Source organism: Rhinopithecus bieti, unplaced genomic scaffold (assembly GCF_001698545.2).
Source record: "Rhinopithecus bieti isolate Rb0 unplaced genomic scaffold, ASM169854v2 scaffold_15006, whole genome shotgun sequence".
NCBI lineage: Eukaryota > Metazoa > Chordata > Mammalia > Primates > Cercopithecidae > Rhinopithecus > Rhinopithecus bieti.
In genome coordinates, this window is record NW_016808074.1 from 153,672 (window position 1) to 180,381 (window position 26,710).

Below are 26,710 nucleotides of genomic sequence, written 5' to 3' on the forward strand. Positions count from 1 at the left end.
GGGGGGGGGGGGGGGGGGGGGGGGGAACTTACCCAGCAGTGATTGAGTTGAGTCTTGGATTTGGTGAAACGGCTCCCGGCTCGGAAAGGAGGTCCTGGCTCGGGGAGAGGAGAGCCTGCCTGACCCGGCAGGGGTCTGGGGAGGGGGGTCTCCTCCTGGGTTTCAGCACCGAATGTAAAGGTAAACTGAGGCTGGAGCCGAACCGGGAACGAACACACAAGGCAAATGGCAGTGAGAATAGCCTTTTATTAGGGCTTGCGGGCGAGGTTCCTGGGTCCAAAGGCGTGGGCTGAGGAAGTTGCGCTGAGGGAGGAGGGTAGGGGATTTTTATAGCCTGAGAGGTAGGGAAGCTGGTTGTGCAAACAGGGCCTGGGGGGTCTTGAAACTACGAGGGCAGGAGTTGAGTAAGGGTCATGAGGAAGGGGTCTTTGGAAACTGTTAACCGAAACTGCTGTTTGCGAACTTGTGGAATGCAGGTGAGCTGCAGGTCATGGGGAGTGTGGTTGCCCAGCCAGAACTCTGACGCATGTAAGTCTGGGGTGTGTACAAGGGTGAAGGGAGTCTTTAACAAAAGGCCTGCTACCCCGGGTAATGCCGCCATGTTGGGTCTAGATTCCTGCCTAACAAAAAGAACTTTCAGGGATAATATATGTGCCCATATAACATGCTGTTATAAAATTATGAACTGTAACATTTACGGATTGAGATTCTGGGTTTTTTTGGTTTTTGTTTTTTTTTTTTGAGATGGTGTCTTGCTCTGTCACCAGGTTGGAGTGCACTGGTGCGATATTGGCTCAATGTAACCTCTGCCTCCCAGGTTCAACTGATTTTCCAGCCTCAGCCTTCTGAATAGCTGGGAGTACAGGCACCCGCCACCAAGCCTAATTTTTGTATTTTTAGTAGAGACAGGGATTCACTATAACGGCAGAGTGGTCTTGAACTCCTGACCTTGTGATCTGCCCACCTCAGCCTCCCAAAGTGCTGGGATTACAGGCCTGAGCCACGACACCTGACCAAGATTCTTCATATAGCTAATTATCTTGCCATTTCTAACTTAGTCTTTTATCCACATTTCTTAGTTTTCTTGTTACACTAAACGGGACAGGAAGTCTTAAAACCCCATCTCTACTAAAGAAAAAAATACAGGCCAGGCACAGTGGCTCACGCCTGTTATTCCAGCACTTTGGGAGGCTGAGGTGGGTGGATCACGAGGTCAGGAGTTTGAGACCAGCCTGACCAACATGGTGAAACCCCGTCTCTACTAAAAATACAAAAGTTACCCGGGTGTGGTAGCACGCGCCTATAATCCCAGCTAATCAGGTGGCTGAGGCAGAGAATGGCGTGAACTCAGGAGGCGGATTTGCAGTGAGCCGAGATTGTGCCACTGCACTCCAGCCTGGGCAGAAGAGACGTCTCAAAAAAAAAAAAAAGAGATGCAAAGTGTCTACTCAGTAACTTAATTCCAACTGTCTTCATGTTCTTCACTTCACAAAGATAAAGCTCTTACAACGGACTGTGTGACGTTCCATGTGTTCGGTCAGCCATGAGAGGAAGAATAATTCAGAGTGAGAGGAAACAGATTCTAGGTAGCTGTCAGGGAAGTTGAGGAGGTGGAACCTTGCCTCTGGGGCCCTCAGAATGTCCCATTTCCATCAGTATCTGTCCCACATAATCTTCTTCTGATCAGGACATTTCCCTGGGAACAGTAGTTACTTGCCAAATTCACATTTACTGTCAAAACTGTGGCTGCAGTGTCAGCATTCCTGCAAGTGGGGAAATGGGCCTATGACCCCTGAGAAAAGATTCTGGATTCCATAATCTCACCTTGCTGGGAAGAAATTGCCGTTTCAGCAGAAAAGTGCAATGACAGTGTCTGCACAGAGATTATCCCTGGAAAAGAGCTTGGAGTGAGGAAATTAGTTAATAACATGGATGAATAACGTTACCCATGGAGAATGACGTAAGTAGCTAGAAGACAAAAGCCTCAGAACACATAAATCTCAATAGGTATTGAGAACAGGACTCAGAGCTCTGAGATAATTGGAGCCCATGGCTATCCTAGAACTTGGATAACATAAAGTTCTTGTTTCTACATAGTATGTATCCTTTCCATATGTGAGAAAACTGATGAAATACAAACTTGAAGCAAAAGAAAGAGTAAAGTAATCTTAGATGTTGAATAGAAAGCAAGCTGTGGTGGCATCGTAACTGTTTCACTGCCCGGCAATCTCTATGTATTGTCACTTTGGGACAGTTAGGATTCCACATTAAGTGGATAAGCAGCTCATCGTTCTTGTGGTACTGAAAAACAAGTATTCAGTCAGGCCCAGTGGCTCACACCTGTAATCCCAGCACTTTGGGAGGCCAAGGTGGGTGGTTCAGTTGAGCGCAGAAGTTAGAGAGCAGCCAGGGTAACAAGATGAAACCCCATCTCTACTAGAGTAAATACATACACTTAGCCAGGAGTAGCACCTGTAGTCCCAGGTACTTCGGAGGCTGAGGCAGAATCGCTTGAAGCTGGGAGGTGAAGGTTGCAGTGAGCCGAGATCAATGCCACTTCACTGTAGTTTAGGAGACAGAGCTAGACTCCATCTCAAAAAAAAAAAAAAGGAAACCAAATATTTCTTGCAGCAAAGTGATATCACTGAAGAATGAATGAAGTCCAACATGTCTTTATTTCATTATTTTAAAAAATCTTAATGAAATGGGAAATAGATAAAATTCATTTAAAAAAACAAGCCTAGAGGTGTGAGGCTAGGCAGGGTGCCTCACACCTGTAGACCAAGCACTTTTGGAAGCCGAGGCAAGTGGATTGCCTGAGCCGAGGAGTTCCAGATCAGACTGGGCAACAAGGTAAAAAAAAAAAAAAAAACGTTTCTACAGAAAATACAAAAATTAGCCTGGTGTGGTGCATGCCTGTATTTCCAGCTACTCTGGAGGCTGAAGAAGAGTGCTTGAGTCCAGAAAGCAGAGGCTGCAATGAGCTGAGATTGTGCCACTGCACTCCAGCCTGGGAGACAGAGTGAGACCTTGTCTCAAAACAAAAAAGTATGTAAAACATAAATAGTTGACTCAAAATGCTATAACCACTTATTAAAATGAACAATTTCAAATACTAACCATACTCTCCCTCTTGGTAAGATAGAAGAACAGAAATTCTTGGACACTGATGGTAGATATACAAACAAGAGCAATAATTTTATTCTTAGATAATAGTTTGGGGTTGCTTAAAAAGTTGTACATTAGGCCAAGCGTGGTAGCTCACGCCCGAGAAGCCGAGGCAGGCAGATCACTTGAGGTCAGGAGTTCATAACCAGCCTGGCGAAACCAATCTCTAATAAAAATACAAAAAATTATCCAGGCATGGTGGTGCATACCTGTAATCCCAGCTACTCGGGAGGCTGAGGCAGGAGAATCACTTGAATTTGGAAGGCAGAGGTTGCAGTGAGCCAAAATCATGCCACTAAACTCCAGCCTGGGTGATGCAGCGAGTCTGTCTCACAAGAGTTGTACTTTAATCTATCATTTGACTCAGGCACTGCACACCAGCGTATTAACATAGTGAAGGATACTTATATAAACAACTGCATTCAAATGTAGCAGTTGCATTTATAACAGACAAAAACAAGAAGCAACTAAAATATACTTCAACAGATAAATAATATACAGTTACGTTTTCATAGCATGTGATTCTTTTTTCTTTCTGTAGAGAAGGTCTGGCTATGTTGCCCAGGCTGATCTCTTAACTCCTGGCCTTGAGTGAACCACCTCATTCTCCCAAAGCATCAGGTTTACAAGCATGAGCCACCATGCCTGGTTCAGCATGTCATATTCCAAGCAATACAAAAAGAATGAAGGTCGGGTGCAGAGGCTCATGCCTGTAATCTCAGCACTTTGGGAGGCTAAGGTGGGTGGATCACTTGAGGTCAGGAGTTTGAGACCAGCCTGGCTAACATGGTAAAACCCTGTCTCCACTAAAAATACAAAAATTAGCCTCACGTGGTGGTGTGTACCCGTAATCCCAGCTCCTCAGGAGGCTGAAGTAGGAGAATCTCACGAACCCAGGAGGCCCAACTTGCAGCGAGCCAAGATGGCGCCACCACACTCCAGCCTGGGTGACAGAAAGAGACGGTCTCAATGCAAAGTCTCTTAAGACCAAGGAGAGCAGATATTCTGAAGTTTTCCACATTGACAGCACTCATAAGGCCTTTCTCCAGTATGAACTCTCCTGTGTTTAAAGAGACTGGACGTTTCAGTGAAGGATTTCCCACATTCACTGCACTCACAAGGCCTTCCTCCTGTGTGAACTCTGATGATGAAGGAGGGTAGAGCTTCGCTGAAATCTTTTTCCACATGTGGTGCATTCATAAGGCCTTTCTCCAGTGTGAATTCTCCTGTGTTTAATGAGACTGGAACATTCAGCAAAGGATTTTCCACATTCACTGCACTTATAGGGCTTTTGTCCAGAATGAACTCTTTTATGAACATGAAGTGCAGAGCTGGAAAGAAATGATTTCCCACATTCACTGCATTCATATGGCCTTTCTCCAGTGTGAATCCTCTGATGTATAGTCACGCTGTTCTTACTGCCAAATAATTTCCCACATACCTCACACTCATATGGTCTTTCTCCAGTGTGAATTCTCTCATGAACAAGAAGATGATACTTCCTGTTAAATAATTTCCCACATTCCCTACAATTGTAAGGTCTTTCCCCAGTGTGAAGTCTCTGGTGTTCAGTGAGGTGGGATCTGTACCTAAACAATTTTCCACACTCCTTGCACTCATAAGGCCTTTCTCCAGTGTGACCTCGCTGATGTTGAACGAGGTTGCCCTTTTGACCAAAAGATTTCCCACATTCTCCACACTTGTAAGGCCTTTCTCCAGTGTGAACACGCTGATGGTTAATAAAGCAGAACTTCTGACGAAAAGATTTCCCACATTCCCCACAGTGATAAGCTGTCTCTCCAGTGTGACCTCGCTGATGTTGAATGAATTTACCCTTTTGACCAAAAGACTTCCCACATTCTCCACACTCATAAGGCCCTTCTCCAGTGTGAACATGCTGATGGTTAAGGCTGTCCTTCTGACTAAAAGATTTCTCACACTCCCCACAGGGATAAGCTGTCTTTCCAGTGTGAACTCGCTGATGTTGAATGAGGCTGCTCTTTTGACTGTAAGATTTCCCACACTCCCCACACTCATAAGGTCCTTTTCAGTGTGATCTCGCTGATGTTTGCTGAAGCTGACATATCTGCTAAAGGATTTTCCACAATCACTGCACACATAACATCCATCTCTAGTGAAAAGTTTCTGGTGTGGAATAACTGAGTGTTTGGTGCTGAAGGCTTTTGTGCGTTTTCCACACCCGGAATTAGTTTTTCCCTCCTGAAAGGGTGGGCCATGATTAGTTTCACTGTCTGTGTTCTCTACAGGGTAAGTGGCTTCTTGTTCGCATAATCCTGAACTGGGCAGAACGTTCTCCACAAACTCAATGGAGACAAACTGCGCGGCTCACCTGTGACAGGCCCTGAGGCCTTAACGTTTCTTCTACAAATGATGCTTCTCTGACACTCCCTTCTACACGACCATTTCTCTCCAATATGCTGCTCTCTGTGGCTGATGAGAGGTTTGCGAGATGTCATCCAGGTTTTTTCCCCACATGCCGCCCACTCCTGTGTCCATCTCTGCTTCTGATGTGTTTCCTGGTGGTCAGCGCAAGTGGCAAATCCATCTCCCAAGATGAGGCCACAGCATTTCCACAGGGGTGGCCGCTTCTAAGGAGAAACACTGCCCTAAGGAGTCGTGTTCTGAGACTCGCGCTTTGTGGCAGAAAATGCTCTGGCTGTGATGGTGGCCCGTCCCTTATCTTTTGATCCCACCGACAGACAATCTGAAAGCAACGACAAAGTGCTGCGGTCCAATAGTGCAAAAGTAAACGTCTGACCCGGGACAGACACAGCGCACACGACAAGTAGCGGTCTCCAGCAAATTGAAGGAAATTATTCTATAGAAATATTTGCAGGAACACAATATTGGCTTCAAGTTGAAGATCGGGGCTGGCTGGCCAGGGTGGCGGTGGGCTCAACGCTTGTAATCGCCAGCCAGCTTTGGGAGGGCCGAGGCGGGTGGATCACTGAGGTCAGGAGTGTTCAAGACTGACGAAAATGCGCAGGAGAAGGGTGAGACGCCAGCCTGGCTAGATATAGTGAACGGCCGTCGTCTACTAAAAAATAATACAAAAAATTATCCAGCGGTCGTGGTGGCGCGGGCGTTCCTGTAATGCCAGCTAGGCATCGGGAAGGCTGAGGCAGAAGAATCGCTTGAACGCCAGGAGGCAGAGGTTGGCAGTGAGCAGAAGATCGGCACCATTGCACCCTCCAGCGCCTTGGCAACCAAGAGTGGAAACGACTGTGCTCAAAGTCATGATGACTTATAGAATCAGTAGATATATAGTATATATATAATTATATATAGTAGTAGTAGCACACATAATATCACATGTACCATTGTATACACGGTGTATACATACATATACACATGGTATAGCATATTACACATATATACTACATATATATATACATATATAAATGGATGTAGAAGCCCATATGGTCAGAGGCGGGTCCAAGAAGACAATGAGGTACAGGACACTGCGCAGGGGTGACATAGATGGTTTACACGAATGGGCGCGGCCATCACTCTTAATATCATAATGCGATACAGGCAATATCAGAGAACCCAGACCTAACAGATAAGAGGGCACATAGGAAAAATGTGAGTGGCGAAGGTGGGAGTCCGCAGAGATGTATGTAAGTTGCTGGGAGTGGATATGCACAGTAGAAGTGGAAAGGACAGAAAAGTGTGAAACTCCTCCACAAATAGGGAGAAAAAGACAAATAATGTGTGCCTACTCATTCATTGGGCCAGCAAAAATACTGCAAAATTACAATGGTTTCTGGTATGAGTTTGGATAAACCCCTGAAGTCAGTGGCCCGCGCCCCCAGGGGCATGGGGCCTCCTGAGGGACAGCTCCCTTTGAGCTTATTCGTGATGAGCGCTGAATTGAAACGCACATCTTTATCAAACACAAGGACTCCCCATCTCCACCCCCCGGTACGTTGGGACTGGATGATATAAGGCCAATGAAGGGAGAGAGCAGGCCAGTAGATGAACAGCCAACACCAAGCTCAGCAACAAACTAAGCACCTGACAACCCACAGAAGAGTAAGCTAAGTATTACCAAGACGAATTCCTAAGGCAGGGTCTTGGCAAGAAGCAGAAGTCCCTGGTCTAATGTAGGATTGTGACCAATGTCAATGAAAGAGCAAGTTCTTAGGCCACAGGGAGGTAGGAAGGATGTCAGATAGAGGAAGAAGTGTGTAGTAGAACCTGGGCCCACACAAAGAGCTACTGATTTGGACAGTCACCTGACAGCCGGAGAGCAAGCAAAGTGGATAGCAGTTAGGGTGGGCCTATACCAGCAGCTCCTGGACTCCTTCCCATGGGAGGCCTGGAGCCCAGCAGATCGGTGTGTGAGCTGCTTAAGGAAAGGAAGACAGCAGATACACACACCGTACTCCGCTATATCAACGCCACACAACCTCAACACGGCCACAGGCAGAAGGTTACGAAAGGGGAAGCCTGTGTCCAGGCTCCTTAAGTAGAAAGACAGTTTGTCAATGCAAAGGGGAATGGCAGACACGTAGCTCAGCTCACAGGTGAGGCGTGAGGCAAGCCTACCAGCGGAGGATATGAAGTGGCCAAGGTGTCTCTAGCATCACATCACGGTCACAGCACCTCTGAACCTCCAGCTAAGAAGACGTCCGCTTCTTCCTGGGAAGAGCAGTTCACAGGCCACAATCTTCAAGAGGTCAACCAGGTCCTGGGCTATGATACGTGACAGATGAAACCACAACAGCCCCTTCTGCTGAGGTAACACAACCCACCTCTCATACACAGCCACCCTTGCCCATCTTCCTCCCAAGGTCCCCAACATAGAGTTGAAACTATGTCCACTGGTGCCTTTGTCTCCTCATGGGCCCACTGGTCAATTGTCATCAACAACAAGAAGTAGGTGGACAAATAGGTATCCATGCTGAGGTCCGGACATAAAAAGGTCCACCCCCTTCTAGGCCGGGTGCGGAGGCTCACACCTGTAATCCCAGCACTTTGGGAGGCTGAGGCCGGCAGATCATGAGGTCAGATCGAGACCAGCCTGGCTAACACGGTGAAACCCTGTCTCTACTAAAAATACAAAAATTAGCCGGGCATGGTGGAGGGCACCTGTAGTCCCAGCTACTCGGGAGGCTGAAGCGGGAGAATGGCGTGAACCTGGGAGGCGGAGCTTGCAGTGAGCAGAGATCACGTCACTGTACTCCAGCCTGGCTGACAGAGCGAGACTCTTTCAAAAAAAAAAAAAAAAAAAAGAAAAAAAGGTCCACCTCCTTCTGAATAGCGATATCCAAGCTCACATGAAGCCCAGGGCAGCTGCCTGAGTCCATCAGACAAACTCGCTCTCTAAATACACATCATTCTTTTTTTTTTTTTTTTTTTTTTTTTTTTTTTTTTTGAGACGAGTCCATCTTGGCCTCCCAAAGTGCTGGGATTACAGGCTTGAGCCACCGCGCCCGGCCACATCATTCTTTATACTGCACAGACACATGCCCATGGCCACGCCCACCTGAATTTCCCACACCTTCAGCCCCTCTCTGGCATCCCCACAAGTAAAAGTTTGTTTTGGGGGGTTGTTTTTGAGACATAGTCTAGCTCTGTCACCTAGGGTGGAGTGCAGGGGCACAATCGTGGCTCACTGCAGCCTCTGGCCCCAAGGTTCAAATGATTCTTGTGCCTCACCCTCCCAGGTAGCTGGGATTACAGCCGTGCACCACTATACCCGACTTTATTTATTTATTTTTTTTTGAGACGGAATCTTACTCTGTCACCCACCTGGAGTGCAGTGGTGTGATCTCAGCTCACTGCAAGCTCCGCCTCATGGGTTACGCCATTCTCCTGCCTCAGCCTCCCAAGTAGCTGGGACTACAGGTGCCTGCCACCATCCCCAGCTAATTTTTTTTTTTTTTTTTTTTTTTTTAGTAGAGACAGGGTTTCACCATGTTAGCCAGGATGGTCTTAATCTCCTGACCTCGTGATCCACCTGCCTTGGACTCCCAAGGTGCTGGGATTACAGGTGTAAGCTACCGCACCTGGCTTGCTTGTTTTTTTTTTTTTTTTTAAGTAGAGATAGGGTTTCACCATGTTGGTCAGGCTGGTCTTGAACTCCTGTTCTCAACTGATCCACCCGCCGTGGCCTCCGAAAGTGAGGAGATTACAGGGGTGAGCCACCGCACCCAGCCCCCACAAATAAAATTATTTCACAAGATGAAAGAGGGTATAATGGCCCATGACTCCCTTGGGAATATGCAATGCTTTGTTTCTGTAACTCTGCTGGTAGGGATGGAATTGAAACCCACTACAAAGTATAGCGACCTGGAACCCTGCCTCATCCTGCCTTCATCACCTTGGTAAAGGGTTTCAGGCTAGGATAATTATTCCAAGAGAGCAGAGTGGGAGTGAAGATTTTGTATCACACCTTTTAAGGTTGTCCCACTGTCCACAAGGTGTCCAAAGTGAACCACATCATATTGGGCTTCATTCTGGCCTTTACCAAAATGTGGGATAAGTATCCAGAGTAATGCTTGGACAAATACAAATAGGATTCCAATATTTACACAGCATTTCCACGGTTTCCCAAGAGCGTGGTAATCCGCAAATCAATCCTGTGAATGTCTCCCTGAGTGACTCCATAGCCACACAGAACCACATTGGCTTTCAGATATCCATGGCCCTATCCCACTTCCGTGCTGCACAGCTGAGACCGTCAGCTTGTAGCAAACCCTCCTCTGTCCACCCAATGCCGTGTAAAGCCCAGCCCCTGGAATTTGTGGAACCAAACCAAATCTATTCACAGATGACCATATTTTTTTCACTGGCCCACATCACCAGCTGGATGAAAACTCACAGGCACTCCTAAAGGTCCTCCCAAAATGTTTGGTGAGTCCAGAACAGTGATAAATAGTTGCCAGCTTTGGGGCAACCGACTCAGTGCGTTAAGTGGTCATCTTCCCTGAAATTACTCCTACTCTTCCTGCCATACATTTATCTCTTGTCTGTTTTCTCTCTGGATGTCCTATGGTCCCCTTCCCAAACCTACCCCATTTGATATGTCCTGCCATGACGGTCACTCACACCCTCTCAGGTGTTTAGGAAGCCCAATAACATCCCTCGGGGACGTAAGTAAGAGATCCACTCCTCAGCCTGTAATCACACCTTCCTGGCCCCTGAAAACATTTACCACCATAATCGGAAGCATGTCCTCCTAAGTGGGACCCATAACTAACTTATCGTAGTTTACCCATTAGCTTTCATATATCGGACGTCTCCAGTATCAACACCCTCTCAGACACCCCATCCTGTATGTCTAGTTATCCATTTGATGCCACCACTTATTGGCCTCAGATTCTTCATATGGTCAAACAACCCTCTTGATATCCACAGTCAATATTATGTCAATACCTCATCTCAGCTGAAGCAGCGTCCATGGCTACAGCTGCCAAGATCAAAAACTTTGGGCTCATGCCCGATTCCTCTTTCATGCCCTTATCATCCACATTAGAAAAGCCTGTCTGTCTGCCAGGTGTGTAGTTCACGCCTGTAATACCAGCACTTTGGGAGGCCGAGGAGGGTGAATCACCTGAGGTCAGGAGTTTGAGATTAGCCTGGCCAACATGGTGAAACCCGACTCTACTAAAAATACAGAAATTAGCTGTGTAATCACATGCCTGTAATCCCAGCTACTCGGGAGGGTGAGGCAGGAGAACCACTTGCACCCGGGAGGTGGAAGTTGCAGTGGGCCATGATTGTGCCGCTAGACTCCAGGCTGGACAACACAGTGAAACTCCATCTCGAGAGAGAGAGAGAAAAAAAAGAAAACCTAGCTGCCTCAGCTGGGCGCATTGGTTCGTGTCTACAATCCCAGCACTTTGGGAGGCCGAGGTGGGAGGATCACCTGAGGTCTGGAGTTTGAAACCAGCCTGGCCAACATGGTAAAACCTCGTCTCTACTAAAAATATAAAAATTAGCTGGGTGTGGTGGCGGGTGCCTGTAATGCTAGCTACCTTAAGGGCTGAGGCAGGAGAACTGCTTGAACCTGGAAGGTGGAGGCTCCATTGAGCCGAGATGGCGCCATTGCACTCTAGCCTGGGCAACAAGATCAAAATTCCGCATTAAAAAATAATAACAAAAGAAAAGAAAACCTAGCTGTCTCTTTACAAAAAGTGAATCCTGAATCCAGACCCATGTGATTTGCCACGTATCTGATCCATTAACCCTCACCTGGATTATGGCAGGAGCCTTATCTCTGACTTTCTTCCTCTTCCCTCAACCCACAGTCTGTGCAACAAGGTCCAACCAGATGAAGCCTATAGCCAGATAGAACTGGGGTAATCTCACCTCCTGACTTTGATCCTTTTTATCTCTAAGCATTTCACAATCTGGAAGCAACTCCTGAGTTAACCTTCCAAGAGTGCATACATTGGTTGACAGAAATGAGAATACCTCCATATAACCTGCCATGGCCTTAGTATCCTGGGTTTAGAGATTCTCCAGGGTCCTCGGATCAAAGGACTGAAAAAATGGCACTTCAGAGTCCCAGAGTCCCAAAACTTTGATCTCATGTCCAATTCCTCTTTCATGCCCTTATCATCCACATTAGAAAAACCACCACAAGCTACAGTACCTGTGGATGGGGTCAGGACCAATGAGGGAATGGAACACCCTCCACTTCCCTGTGTGGGTTCCCTAATTGCTTCTGCAGGGTGGAGTGCCCGAGGGGAGAGGCAGACATTACAAACATGTCACGGGATTTGATAAGCTCAGGTCTCCCTGAACCCTTTCTTGTCCCTAGAGCCAGGTAACCCTAAGTCTGGTTGTCTGACCTGCTTGTCTCAGTGCAAACTGTCATCTCTACCACCTATGAGATCTACAAATGGATTCAACCTCCCAAGGCCCCAAAGTCCTCATCCTCTCGCTCTACAATGTTCTTCCTTTAATTGGCCTTTGGGAAACTTCTTAAAAGCCTGGATTTGGATCATGTCCCTCCTTTCTTCAAAACTTTGCATGGCTTCTAGCATCCTCATGATGAATGCACAGCCCTTGGCCTCCTTGCTCTACCAGGAAGAGCTCCACCTCACACTTTGTTCCTGACAGATGCCTGTAGACCCCAGGTTCCATCCTCCCCACTCCATCCATCTCCAGGCCATTGCCTGCACCCCTCCCTGTGCCTGTCACTCTCCCCACTGCATCGCACTGGTGTCAGAAAAGGTGAAACAGACTTTGCAAAATTGTAACTGAGGAAATTATGTTAGTGAAAGAAATCAGACCTAATCGACTCCATCTTGCTTCCAACCTTTCAGCTATCCTTGTTCATTCCTGGGCATAGGCTGAATTAACTTAGGAAAAGAATTCAGTTCATTGTTTCACTCTGAAACGAAATTGATTATAGCCCTTTCCTGAAAAGACCCCCTTCTTGCCTGGACACCAGCCTGCCTTACAGGACTAACAAATTAGCTACAAGATTAGAAATTAGAGTGTAGGGGTCATGCAGCTTCTGGCTCCAAGAGCTTGAACCTCCCCAAGTTGCTCCTAAAGATAACATCACTATTGTAAAACCTAATGTAGGAAAGAGAGTTTCTGGGGTGCCAGTTGAGTTGGTCTCCCCTGTGTGAGACACCCATGGGAAGCCATGGGCGGCCTCTGAGGAGAAAAGTCTCCTTATTGCCTACATGTCTTTATGCCCCGAAAGCAGAACTGCTCGGCGGCATTCCACAGGTTGCTCAGGGAGATAATACTCCCTTCAAGCAGTGGAGTATAATCAAACATCTTGGCTCCTCTGAAACCTGCTGCCACCTGTTTCAGTCCCGATAAGTTAAAGATCTTAAGTAGTTTAGACACACGCCTTTACTCAAGGAAATTCACAGAAACGGCCACTGGTATACATCTTATCGAATGACGTGATCACGAGTTCTCCTTCACTGATTAATCCTTTACCTCATTCCTTCCTCCGCCTCCAATCTGCCATAAGAACAAAGAGCCTGTAAACCAATAAATTGGGCGGAGCCCAAGACCTCGGGGCCGCCAGGAAGCCTCCCATGCTCCGGTCCCCGGACCCGCCTTTTAAACACTTATTCTCTTTCTAACTCCTTTGTCTCCGCTGGACTCGGGGTACCGGCTGGGTGGTGTGGGGCTGGTTTCCCCAACATCTAAGATCAGTGCTTGGGGAATTTTGCAGATCCTGTACTGGATGGATCAGCTGACAACACGCAGACCGGTAATCTGGGTCAATCAGTTCTCCCATCCCACCCAGAACAGAAAACAGCATGAAAAACTCACTTCAACCCCCTATGAATCCATCTCCAACCTGACCGATCAGCACTCCCCACTTCCCAAGCCACTACCCGCCAAATTAATTTTGAAAACTCTGACCTGGAATGCTCGGGAGACTGACTTGAATAATAAAACTCCTGTCTCTCGAACAGCCAGACGGCTCTGCGTGAATTACTATTTCTCCATTGCAATTCTCCTGTCTTCATAAACCGGCTCTGTCTAGGCAGCTGGCAAGGTGAACCCACTAGACGGTTACAGAGACCCCGCCCGCGAGCGCCTCAGTGTCCCTACGCCGGGTACCGGCTACAGACCCGTGAGCACGAGCCGCTCCCTCGCTGGTTTAGGACCTGGGTGACGATTAGGTGACCTGAGGGCACAGAAGGCGCCACAATTACCTGAGCCAGGCGCCTCGGCGCAGTCGCTGCCATCGGACCACTTGGGGAAGGACGGCCCCGGAGCAGTCGGTGACGTCACGGGGCTGTAGAGCCAACTCTGTTTACCGAGGACGATTCCTCTCCACCTTCGGGGTTCAGTCACCGCGGTCCCTCCCAACATTCAGGAGCCATAAACTGGGCAATCCCCCCTCAACACCGATCAACATGGCCGCTATTAGAGGACCCCGGAAGTCTTGGCCTTTCCTTACGTGCACACGTGGAAATGCCTCCTTTCCGAGTCCTCATTGGCTCTGACACGCTGTCGTTTAACGCAGAGCTTTCTGGGTAATGTAGTTCCTCAGGTTCCAAGGCGCTAAAGAGGGTGCTACCCAGAGGCGGGTCTGCAGGAAAAGCCCGCTGTCAGGTGTGGGGCTCTCCTTAAAAAGCGTGCCCTTCTGGCTGGGCGCGGTGGCTCACGCCTGTAATCCCAGCACTTTGGGAGGCAGAGGTGGGCAGATCACGAGGTCAGGAGATCAAGACTATCCTCTCTAATACGGTGAAACCCCCTCTCTACTAAAAATACAAAAAAAAGTTAGCCGGGCGTGCTGGCGGCCGCCTATAGTCCCAGCTACTCGGAAGGCTGAGGCAGGCAGGAGAATTGGCGTGAAGCCGGGAGGTGGAGCTTGCAGTGAGCTGAGATCGCGCCACTGCACTCCAGCCTGGGCGACAGAGGGAGACTCTGTCTCAAAAAGAAAAAGAAAAAAAGACCGCCTTTCTAGGGCAGAGGACGGGTCTCACCTGGCCTTGGAAACTGTGTTGAGATTCGTGGAGAGTAATATTTGTAACTAATCACTAAAGAATTTGGAAAAATACTATTTCAGATTTTGGGGAGCTCAAAGCTAAATAATAGGGAGCTCAAGTTAAAACTATTATTTCTCCCAAAGGCTGAAAATCCAAATTACCACACTGTTTGATGCAGTCGTTCAGTCGCAAAATACCTGCACTGGAAGCAGAGGCTGATAAACGTTAAGTTTGTGAAGGCCCTCAGAAGCATTAGAGTCCCTAAGGCAAATCAAGGAAGTTAGAGATGTGGCTCCCCTAAAACAGTGCAAAGTTGAATCTCTGCGATTCCTACAGAAAACAACTCTCCTGCTCATAGAATCTGTGAAGGGAAAATCTTATGGCCTCAAAATTACTAAAGGGAAAAGTCAAGCTGGGAACTGCTCTGGGCAAACTTGCCCCATTCTATTCAAAGTCATCCCTCTCCTCACTGAGATAGAAGCATATTCTGATTGCCTCCTTTGGAAGGACTTATCAGAAACTAAAAATAATGCAACTGTTTGTCTCTCTACCTGTCTACCTGTGACCTGGAAGTCCCATCCCTGCTTCGAGTTGTCCCCGTCTTTCTGGTCAGAACCAATGTACTTTTTACATATATTCACTGATGTCTCATGTCTCCCTAAAAGGTATAAAACCAATCTGTACCCCAACCACCTTGGGCACATGTCAGGACTTCCTGAGGCTGTGTCACGGACATGCTTCCTCAACCTTGGCAAAATAAACTTTTTTTTTTTTTTGAGACAGAGTCTTGCTCTTCCTCCAGTCTGGAGTGCAGTGGCGGCTTCTGGGCTCACTGCAAGCTCCGCCCCTCAGGTTCAAGTGATTCTCCTGCGGCAGCCCTCAAGGTAGCTAGCATTACAGGCACCCGCCACCACGCCCAGCTAATTTTTGTATTTTTAGTATAGACGAGGTTTCACCATGTTGGATAGAATTCCTCCATTTCTCCCATCTGCACAGCACTCACCTGGTCCATCAACTCATCTGAATTATGCCGGTATACTTCACCCCATGCTCACTGCCTTCTCATTAACCCAGGAGTCTGTTCTCCAGTGTGCAACCAGATAGATCCAATGAAGATCTGGGTTAGACCACCTCTTTCCCCAAGCATCCCAGCACCTCCAAAACAGATGCTCAGCTTTTCAGGCAACCACATTACAGGCCTGAATCTTGACCCCTGGCTTTTTGTTGCTATGAGAAAGAATGGATGCCTGCTGTACATAGGTCCAAACTCTGCCACACCTCAAAGCATTTGCACAAACTGGTTCCTAAAATAGCTTTCTACACCTGTTTGCATTGGTTGCCAGAAATAAGAACACTTCCATTAGTCCTTGGCTGGCACTCAGGACTCTGAGCTTGGTGTATCCACAGGTTCCCCACTCCCAAGAACTGGAAAAACATCAAGTGAACACCCAAGACACCATAATCTCAGACAACACACAGGTAGTGTCAGGTTCAGGGAGAGACTGGGACACTTTCTCTTTCCCTGTGTTGGCACCAGAAGCATTTTCAGTCTGCAGATCCCATGAAAATAAGAAGGCAACCGTGACCAGCTCCAGCTGATCCAAACTCCGCTGATCCCTACACAACCATAAAGCCAGGGGTCCTGGGGCTAACTGATTAACCGATTTCAATTCTCAGTGCTCCTTCTTACCATCTGTGACCTTGAATGAAGACTGCACTTCTCAGTGCCTCATTGTCCTCATCATCCTCATTCCAGTCTGTTCTCTGAGAGGCTTTTGGAAACTGTTAAAGTCCTACCAAGGACAGGACCCTCTTTCTGTTCACAACCCTCCATACATCCCAGGACACTCAGACTGAAGGCACAACCCCTAAGACAGGTGGGTGTGAACTCTGGCTCATGTTCAGGTTTACTAGGGCTTCTTTTTTTTTTTTTTTTTTTGAGAGATGGGTCTCACCTAATGTTGCCCAGGCTGGTCTTAAGCTTCTGAACTTAGGTGACTCATGACACAACGTGGTTAACAGGTTCTGAGATGTTCATGGCCTCAGATGCCCCTCTAAGCCCTTTGCACCTGTGGTTCCTCCACCTGTATTACTCTACCTGGGTGGAAGTCTGTAATTACACAGCATTTACCTGAGCTAGGTCCCCTCAGTCGTGGCCTGCTGCCATCCAACTGTGGTGGAAGGCCAGGCATCACCCCAGGCCCAGTGCCTGTGAACCTCAGACGCTGGGCCAGCTTGGGAGCAGAAATATGACTCCTCCCTCTTGTGCCTTCTCTGTCCGCAAGCCCGAGTAGTCCCTGGCCCCTGAACAAGCATGCCCAGAAATCCCTCCATACCCCTGGGCGCTTGCCAAGCTAGTGCCCTTCTGGAAAAGTCACTTCCCAGAGCTCCCTCAGTCCAACAAAGGTGGGATCCCTCCCAAGCAAAGCAGAATGCAGAACCCCAGTGTGACAGCTCCCTGAGTGCCCCTGCTGGAAAGCGCGCTATTCACCCTTAAGGGAGGAAGGCTATTGATTCTTTGTAAAAGCATCAAATAGGTATCACATCAGACTCTAGAAAGCTCATCCTGCCCCCAGAGAATAAAAATACTATTTGAGATGCTCCTAAACGTTACTTAAGTGGCGATATCATTGGCATCATTCAGACTTAACAATGTGTGCACTCGGCCGGGCGCGGTGGCTCAAGCCTGTAATCCCAGCACTTTGGGAAGCCGAGACGGGCGGATCACGAGGTCAGGAGATCGAGACCATCCTGGCTAACACGGTGAAACCCCGTCTCTACTAAAAAATACAAAAAAAAACTAGCCGGGCGACGAGGCGGGCACCTGTAGTCCCAGCTACTCGGGAGGCTGAGACAGGAGAATGGCGTGAACCTGGGAGGCAGAGCTTGCAGTGAGCTGAGAGCCGGCCACTGCACTCCAGCCTGGGCGGCAGAGCAAGACTCCGTCTCAAAAAAAAAAAAAACAATGTGTGCACTCAGAGTTGAGAACATTAAGTATTGATTGCTCTTTAAATTCATGTAGACTGAATCATTATAGTCAGTTTTGTCAGTTTCATTGTTTTGTTGGGAACAAAAGAAAATTCTCCGTAAGACATAATGACAGGATGGGTACAGAAAAGTCAGAAAACATGAATAAGACCTAATATTTGCTACCATAACAGAGTGGCTATAGTCAAAATAATTTAATCATACATTTAAAAATAAAAGAGTATAATTGGATTGTTTATAATATGAAGGATAAATGTTGAGGTGATGGAGACCCCATTTACCCTATGTGATTATAACGTATGGCATGGCTACATCAAAGTATCTCATGTTATCTTCAAATACATATACTACTATATAGCCACAAAAAATAAAAATAAAGGCCAGACACCGTGGCTCATGCTTGTCATCCAAGCACTTTGGGAGCCCAAGGCGGGTGGATCACCTGCGTTCGGGAGTTCGAGACCAGTCTGGCCAACATGGAGAAACCGCATCTCTACTGAAAGTACAAAATGACCCAGGTGTGGTGGTGCATGCCTCTAATCCCAGCTACTCGGGAGGCTGAGGTAGGAGAATCACTTGAACCCTGGAGATGGAGGTCACAGTAAGCTGACATCATGCCATTGCACTCCAGCCTGGGCAACAAGAGCAAGACTCTGTCTCAAAAAATAATAAAAAATAAATAAATAAATTGCTGGGCACGGTGGCTTATGCCTGTAATCTCAGCACCTTGGGAGGCGGAGTCAGACAGATCACGAGGTCAGGAGTTGAAGATCAGCCTGACAAATATGGTGAAACCATGTCTCTACTAAATATACAAAAGTTAGCTCGGTGTGGTGGCAGGCACCTGCAGTCCCAGCTACTCAAGAGTCTGAGGCAGGAGAATCACCTGAACTTGGGAGGCTGAGGTTGCAATGAGTTGAGATCGCGCCACTGCACTCCAGGCTGGGTGACAGAGCTAGAATGCTTCTCAATAAATAAATAAATAAATAAATAAATAAATAAATAAATAAAATAATAATAAAGATCTAATGACAGGGAAATAGACAGATGTTGGTACACCCTGAAGCAGGTAGTGAAGCTGGCAGTTGGCCACTGGTTCCCACAGAAAATTGCTCTACTGATGCTAGCAAACCCCAGAATTGGGGCTCAATGCAGGAGGGTTCTTGGCTTCATAAAGGAAATGATTCAAGAGCAAACCAACAGTGTAAAGTGAAGGCAAAGCAAGTTTATGAGAGCAACAGAGTACAGGAAAACGGCTGCTCCACAGACAGAGCAGGGCTACTCCACAGGCAAAGTAGCACGGGGATTGTTGGCTACCTATATTTACAGCTACTCCTTAATTATGTGCTAAATAAGAGGTGGGTTATTCATGAATTTTCTAGAAAATGGTGGGGAGTTCCCAGAACCAGGGGTTCCTTCTTTGTTAAATTACATGAGGTAGCTTCTGGGCACTGCCATAGCATTTGTAAACTGCCAAGGTGCTGATGGAGTGTCTTTTAGCATGCTAATTCATTAGAATGAGCATATAATGAGCGATGAGGGTAACTAGAGTTCATGTTCATTGCCATCTTAGTTTTACTGCTAAGTTTTTTTTTGAGACGGAGTCTCGCTCTGTCACCCAGGCTGGAGTGCAGTGGCCGGATCTCAGCTCACTGCAAGCTCCGCCTCCCGGGTTCACGCCATTCTCCTGCCTCAGCCTCCCGAGTAGCTGGGACTACAGGCGCCCGCCACCTCGCCCGGCTAGTTTTTTGTAGTTTTAGTAGAGACGGGGTTTCACCGTGTTAGCCAGGATGGTCTCGATCTCCTGACCTCGTGATCCGCCCGCCTCGGCCTCCCAAAGTGCTGGGATTACAGGCTTGAGCCACCGCGCCCGGCCTCAGCTGGTTTCTTTAGTGCATCCTGTTTTGACCAGATCCTGTTTCATCATGAGCAGGGTCATGACCAGTGCTTAGAAAACAAGTCCTGCTGATCTATGTCACTATGACGATCACTATGTCAATATGTTTCTTAATCCACATGCTAAGGTGTACTCAATTTCCTTATCACATTGACATCTGTCTCAAAGGAAGAGCAACTTAACCAATGCCACTGTGGTACACATCAGTGGCTACAACTTTCACAAAGCACAGGTAAAAAAAAGGCCATCTGAATGACAACATAAACACGGCATCTGAGCTCCAAAATTTCATCTACTTACAAGAAAGTGGTTATCATTTTCCAGTGACGGCAGGAATAGTTTCACACTGGGAACTGGGATTATCTCAGAATAAGTGCTTTTATTTTATTTTTATTTTTTGAAACAGGGTCTCACTGTGTTGCCCAGGCTGGAGTGCAGTGGTGTGATCTCAGCTCACTGTAACCTCTGCCTCCCAAGTTCAAGTGATTCTCCTGCCTCAGCCTCCTGAGTGAGTAGCTGGGATTACAAGCATGTGCCATCACCCCTGGCTAAGTTTTGTATTTTTAGTACACATGGGGATTCACCATGTTGGCCAGGCTGGTCTCAAACTCCTGACCTCAAGTGATCTGCCCATCTGGGCCTCCCAAAGTGCTGGGATTACATGTGTGAGCCACCGCGCCTGGCCTCAGAATCAATTGCAGGTGCGGTGGCTCATAGCCCAGGCTTGTAATCCCAGCACTTTGGGAGGCCAAGGCAGGCAGATCACTTGAGGCCAGGAGTCTGAGATGAACCTAACACGGCGAAACCCCATCTCTACTAAAAATTCAAAAAACAGCTGGGCATGGTGGCTCACACATGTAATCCCAGCTACGTGGGAGGCTGAGGTGGGAGAATCACTTGAACCTGGGCGGTGGAGGTTGCAATCAGCCAAAATCACACCACTACACTCCAACCTGGTCAACAGAGTCTTAAAAAAAAAAAAAGTACTCCAAAAAAAAAAGTAAGCAGCAACTCAAATATCTATAAATGGATGAATGAATGAATGAATGAATGAATGAATGAATGAATGAATATACAATGACATCTCATGGTAGACTATACTTCTCAGCAATATAAAATGAACGAACAACTCATATAGCTACATTGACATCAAAATAAGCATGATGCAGGAGAGCACCCAAGGATTATAAGAGGAAACACTTTATTACATCAGTCAGAAAATTCCAGAAAATGTAAAGTACTCTATTATACAGCAAAGTAAATCAATGGTTGTTTGGAAAGCAGAGAGAAAAACTTTATAAAGGCTCCAGGTAAATACAAAGGTGATAGATTAGATAAATTCATTATTGTGACTCTGATGATAGTTTCATGGGATTATAAGAAAATTCAAGACTTATCCTACAACTCAAATATGCATATTTTATTGGATGTCATTTATATCTTTATTTTTGAGACAGGGTCTCACTCTGTTGCCCAGGCTGGACTGCAGCATTGGGATCTTGGCTCACTGCAACCTCTGCCTCCCAGGCTCAAGCAATCCTCCCATGTAGCTAGGACTAAGGTACATGCCACCATGCCTGGTTATTTTTCCTAGAGACAAGGTTTTGCCATGTTCCCCATGCTGGTCTCAACTTCCTGGGCTCAAGTAATCTGTCTCCCTCAGCCTCCCGTAGTGCTGGGAATACAGGCATGAGCCATGACACTCAGCCTATACCTTATTACAGCTTTTATCATATGATTTAAGAGAAAAATACAGATTTGCCACTATTTTTGGTGACAGGTTTGGCAATTCTATATTGACGCTACCAATTCTTCTCATGCCCCAAGTGGGGAAACTAGCCTCCATAGAAGCAAATATTGATGTAACAAGAAGGTTATTTCTACCTGATTAAACTGGATCGCAGGCTGGTCACAAAGCTACATCACTGAACTGAGTTCTTTTTCCCTATCCTGTTCCTCCTGTTAATACAGGAGTTACTTTAAGGTGACCAGCCCAAAAGGTCACATGAATCCACAAAACCTTTAGATTATTTCCTCTGATGAAAGCTTAGCTAGACAACATTCATCATTATGGAAGTCCTGAGTATTTCTGTATCTGCTTATCCATCACAGACATAGTGACTGCATAACTGTGGACACACCTTTAAAAGACATATATTTCAGCCAAACACAGTGGCCCACACCTGTAATCCCAGCACTTTGGAAGGCAGAGATGAGCAGATCACCTGAGCTCAAGAGTTTAATTCGAGACCAGCCTGTGCAACATGGTGAAACTCGTCTCTACTAAAAATACAAAACATTAGCTGGGTGTGGTGGCACACACCTGTAATTCTAGCTACTTGGGTGACAAAGGTGAGAGAATCGCTTGAACCCAGAAGGCACAGGTTGCAGTGAGCCAAGATGGTGCAAATGCACTCCAGCCTGGGTGACAGAGTGAGACTGTGCCTCAAAAAAAAAAAAAAAAAAAGGTGTATTTCAAAAACTTTGTTGCTGTCCCCTCTGCTGACTATAAATGCAGGAACTAAGTAACCATAACATTATAATTTCACCCTGTAACCTTACAACCTGTGATGTTGCCCTATAGAATTCTGGATATCAGGGCACATGTGTGCCGTGTAAGATCTGCTGAACAGAGAGTTCCTTCAACAGTATTGAGCACAATGCAGTATACCTCATAAGATAAAATTTTGTTGTGTTCAAAAAAAACCACCACTCTTTCAGTGTGGTATTGACATTAAAATAAAGAAACCACCAGAGGTTGTTATAAAAACTGTACTGTACCCAGCTGACCTATGGAACCCACAATCTGTAGTATCCATGCTACAGATAAAAGACCACAAAGCCCTGAAGTCGTCCATTGGAGGCCTTGGGCAGCTATGCAAAAAGGCCACAAGTGGAGAAAGCCATATTCTACATTCATGCAGTACCCTGAGCCACACAGTTTAGCTATGCTGTCCTTCAAGGTAGCAGGACCCAGGCCGGAGTGTGGTGGCGTGATCTCGGTTTGCTTCAACCTCTACCTCCCAGGGTTCAAGCAATTCTCCTGCCTCAGTCTCCTGAGTAGCTGGGACTACAGGTGTGCCACAATGCCCGGCTAATTTTTGTATTTTTCGAAGAGACGGGGTTTCCCCATATTGCCCAGGCTGGTCTTGAACTCCTGACCTTGTGATCCACCCACCTTGGCCTCCCAAAGTGCAGGGATTATAGGCATGAGCCACTGTGCTCAACCGAAATAGTCTATCTTTTGAAGTCAGCACAAGAGTCCTATGGGACAAAAATGGGGAAGGTCCATGGTGTAACTTATCAGAAAGAAATGAAAAAGCAAGAAGTGCTGAGGCTACTCAATAAATCCTTCTATGACTAGATCAGGAATTAAAAATTAAAGAAATAAAAAAGCCCCAGCATGCTGACTCACACCATGCCTATAATACCAACACTTTGGGAAGCCAGGCAGAAGGATCACTCGAGATCAACAGTTTGAGACCAGCCTGTGCAACACAGCAAGACCCTGTCTCTACAAAAAATATAAATTTAAAAACTTTTTTAAAAAGGCCATGAGCAGTGACTCATGCCTGTAATTCCAGCACTTTGGGAGGCTGAGGTGGGCGGATCACGAGGTTAGGAGTTCAAGATCAGCCTGACCAAAATAGTGAAACCCCGTCTCTACTAAAAATACAAAAATTAGCTGGGCGTGGTGGTGGGTGCCTGTAATCCCAGTTACTCAGGACGCTGAGACAGGAGAATCACTTGAACCCAGGAGGCAGAGGTTGCAGTGAGCCAGGATCACACCACTGCACTCCAGCCTGGGCGACAGTGAGACTTTGTCTCAAAAACAAACAAACAAACAAAACAAAAAACGAACAAACAAACAAAAAAACTTAAAAAATCCTCGTGAATGGGATACAATGTACTTCTGGAATACGAAATAGGTGAATGACGCAATGTGGGCACCTACCAAGTAGCTGAGGTGTAATGGCTTTTGCCAGAGAAGTGGTAGTCACATAAATCTAGCAAGATAACAGGGCATACTAAAAAATATAGTACAGATGCCACATACCTGGAGTTTTTTCAATCTGGGCACATGGCACCCTCAAAGGATCTCCTCCCATGTTACACAGAAAAACATAATTGGCAGAGCACTGGCTCAAACCTAGAATCTCAGCACTTTGGGAGGCTGGGGTGTACAGACTGATTGACCTCAGGAGTTAGATACTGGCCTGGGAAACACGGTAAAACCCTATCTCTACTAATACAAGAAAATAGCTAGGCATGGTGGTGCACGCCTGTGGACCCAGCTACATGGAGACTAAGATGGGAGGATCACTTGAGCCTAGGGGGCGGAGGATGCAGTGAGCTATGATTGCAGCACTGCACTCCAGCATGGGTGATGGAGTAAGATCCTTTCCAAAAAAATGGAAAAATAACATTCCCTATACATCTACAGTCTTTTTCTCATCTCAGTGTTCTAGGATCCAATGAGAAGGCACAATGCTTTTTTGCAAACATTACACTCAGAAGGCATTTCCGGCCGGGCGCGGTGGCTCAAGCCTGTAATCCCAGCACTTTGGGAGGCCGAGACGGGCGGATCACGAGGTCACGAGATCGAGACCATCCTGGCTAACATGGTGAAACCCCGTCTCTACTAAAATACAAAAAACTAGCCGGGCGACGTGGCGGGCGCCTGTAGTCCCAGGTACTTGGGAGGCTGAGGCAGGAGAATGGCGTGAACCCGGGAGGCGGAGCTTGCAGTGAGCTGAGATCCGGCCACTGCACTCCAGCCTGGGTGGCAGAGCGAGACTCCGTCTCAAAAAAAAAAAAAAAAGAAGGCATTTCCATAGTGACAGCTCTCCTGTGAGTTATGAAGCCAGACTTCTGGATAAATATCCTATGTTTGTCACACTAGTGAGGCCTTCATTCAGTGTTAAATATAATCCTGAAGGAATACAGAGGTGTGGCTACAAAACTGCCCGAATTTATTTTACTTATAAGGACTCTTCTCTAGTGTGAACTCTCCAATGTCCAAGGAGAGCAGACCTTCGGGTAAACATTTTCCACATTTGCTGCAATCACAAGATGTTACTCAGGTGTGTGCTCTCCTGTATTTACTGAGACTGAACTCACTGCACTCATAAGGCCTTTCTTTCATGAACTCTCTGATGGTAACGAAGTGAAGAGCTTTTTCTAAATTTTTTTTCACATTCACTACACCCATGAGGCTTTTCTCCAGTGTGAACTCGCCTGTGATTAGTGAGACTGGAGCTTTCAGCAAAAGATTTCCCACATTCACTGCACTCATAAGGCTTCTGACCAGTGTGAACTCTCTTATGAACACGGAATGTAGAGCTGTGGGTAAATGACTTCCCGCAATCGTTGCATTCATAAGGCCTTTCTCCAGTGTGAACCCTCTGGTGTGCAATGAGTTGGTACTTGTGCCTAAAAAATTTCTGACAAGCCTCACATGCATAGGGCTTTTCTCCACTGTGAATTCTCTGGTGTGCAAGGAGGCGAGACTTCCTCTTAAATAATGTTCCATATTCCCTACACACAGAAGGCCTTTTTCTAATACGACCAAGCTTGTGTTGAACGAGGTTACTCTTGTGATTAAAACATTTCCGACATTATCCACATTTACAAGGTCTTTCTGTGAACTCGCTGATGATTCCTATGGTGCCCTTTTTCATTGTAAGATTTCCCACGTTCTCCACACTCATAAGGTCTTTCTCCAGTGTGAAATCACTGATGTTGAATGAGGCTGCTCTTTTGACTAAAAGATTTGCCACATTCTCCACATTCCTAAGGTCTTATTCCAGTGTGAACTCTCTGATGATTACTGAAGCTAATACATTTGCTAAAGGATTTCCCACATTCTCCACATTCATAATGTTTTTCAGCGTGAACTCTCTGATGATTACTGAAGCTATCATATTTGCTAAAGGATTTCCCACATTCTCCACCCTCGTAATGTTTTTTTCAGTATGAACTGATGATTACTGAAGCTATCATATTTGCTAAAGGATTTCCCATATAAGGGAAACACAAACTCGGTTTTGCTGTTTGACTTCTCCCCAGTGTGAGTGGCCTCCTGCTGAAGCAATACTGAAATGGGCAAAAAGTCCTTCCCACTCTGACTGAAGACAGGTGACTCCCCTGACACATGGAACTTACACCTCTTCACAAACAACGCTTCCTCAACACTGCCTCTGTAGGGTTTCTCTCCAATGTACTCATTCTGGTGTTGATGAAAGTTTCCACTGTCATACAATTTGTTCCCCCAGGCCTCACAGCTGTGCAGTTTCTGCTTGTGATGTGTTCCCTGATGATCTCCCACGTGCAGAATGTCTCCTAAGATAGGGCCGCACATCTCACAGGTGTGGGCCTTCTTGGGAGACACACCTGCCATAGGAATCCTGACCTGAGTCTCTCTTTGTATATAAATACTCTGCTTAGAAGGTGCCTCATCTTCCACTCCACACCAACAACCTGAAAGCAAGAAAATGCTGGTGAAGTGCATGTTAACTCTGGTGGGAAGGCACAGACCACCCACAAGTGTATCTGACAAACTGAGGAATTACTCCAAGGAAACACTTGGAGGAACAGAACGTTGGCTTCAGGTGGAAGATGGTGCTATTTATTATTACTGGACTCTAAAGGTCACAGAATGTAGGAGGCCTTATAACATAAAGGACACAACCAGGTATGTAACACAGGGAGTAAAGGCAGGGTCTACAATTCCTGCATCTGCAAACCACTCATCTGCAGAACTTTACGTCCTCATGACATGTGAGTGTCCAGGCCAAGGAAAACAGGAGCACAACACAGCAGCTACTGCTGGAGGACAGTTTGTAACAAAGTATATATATTTGCTAACACAAATCTCTATGCGAATACTGGAGAACACTGTAGATGGCGACTTAAATAAAACGGATGAGATTTGGGGTCCAGAGATGTGAAGATTAGATAGGAGGATGGATATTAGGGTATGAGTTCATGTACAAGTAGGTCAAGGGTTAAAAAAAGAGTAGAAGAGATAAGGTAGACAAGTGACAAGTGTGATGCTCTCAAGAATGAGGAAGAAAAGACAAATTATGTGTGCCTACTTCTCTTGCCACAAAAATACTACTAAAATAGAATACGTTGCTGGTATGCTTTCAATAAAGCCCTGACTCCATGACCTCCTCCAGGATAACACTCTTTTTTTTTTTTTTTTTTT

General features: G+C 46.5%; 2 pseudogenes across 1 annotated transcript in view; both read right to left on the reverse strand.

Annotated features, from left to right (window-relative positions):
* LOC108537720 (ubiquitin-conjugating enzyme E2 C pseudogene) overlaps positions 1–1,529 on the reverse strand; it is an 8,483-nt pseudogene extending 6,954 nt beyond the window's left edge.
* Positions 1,530–3,408: 1,879 nt separating this feature from the next.
* LOC108537721 (zinc finger protein 107-like) overlaps positions 3,409–26,710 on the reverse strand; it is a 27,618-nt pseudogene continuing 4,316 nt past the window's right edge. Inside the window, exons 3-9 of the transcript XR_001887909.1 lie at positions 24,493–25,980; positions 14,777–14,817; positions 14,084–14,215; positions 13,732–13,807; positions 7,573–7,655; positions 6,679–6,744; positions 3,409–5,893 (exon numbers count right to left, since the gene is read on the reverse strand). The product of XR_001887909.1 is annotated as a zinc finger protein 107-like (transcript). The remainder of the gene's footprint in view (positions 5,894–6,678; positions 6,745–7,572; positions 7,656–13,731; positions 13,808–14,083; positions 14,216–14,776; positions 14,818–24,492; positions 25,981–26,710) is intronic.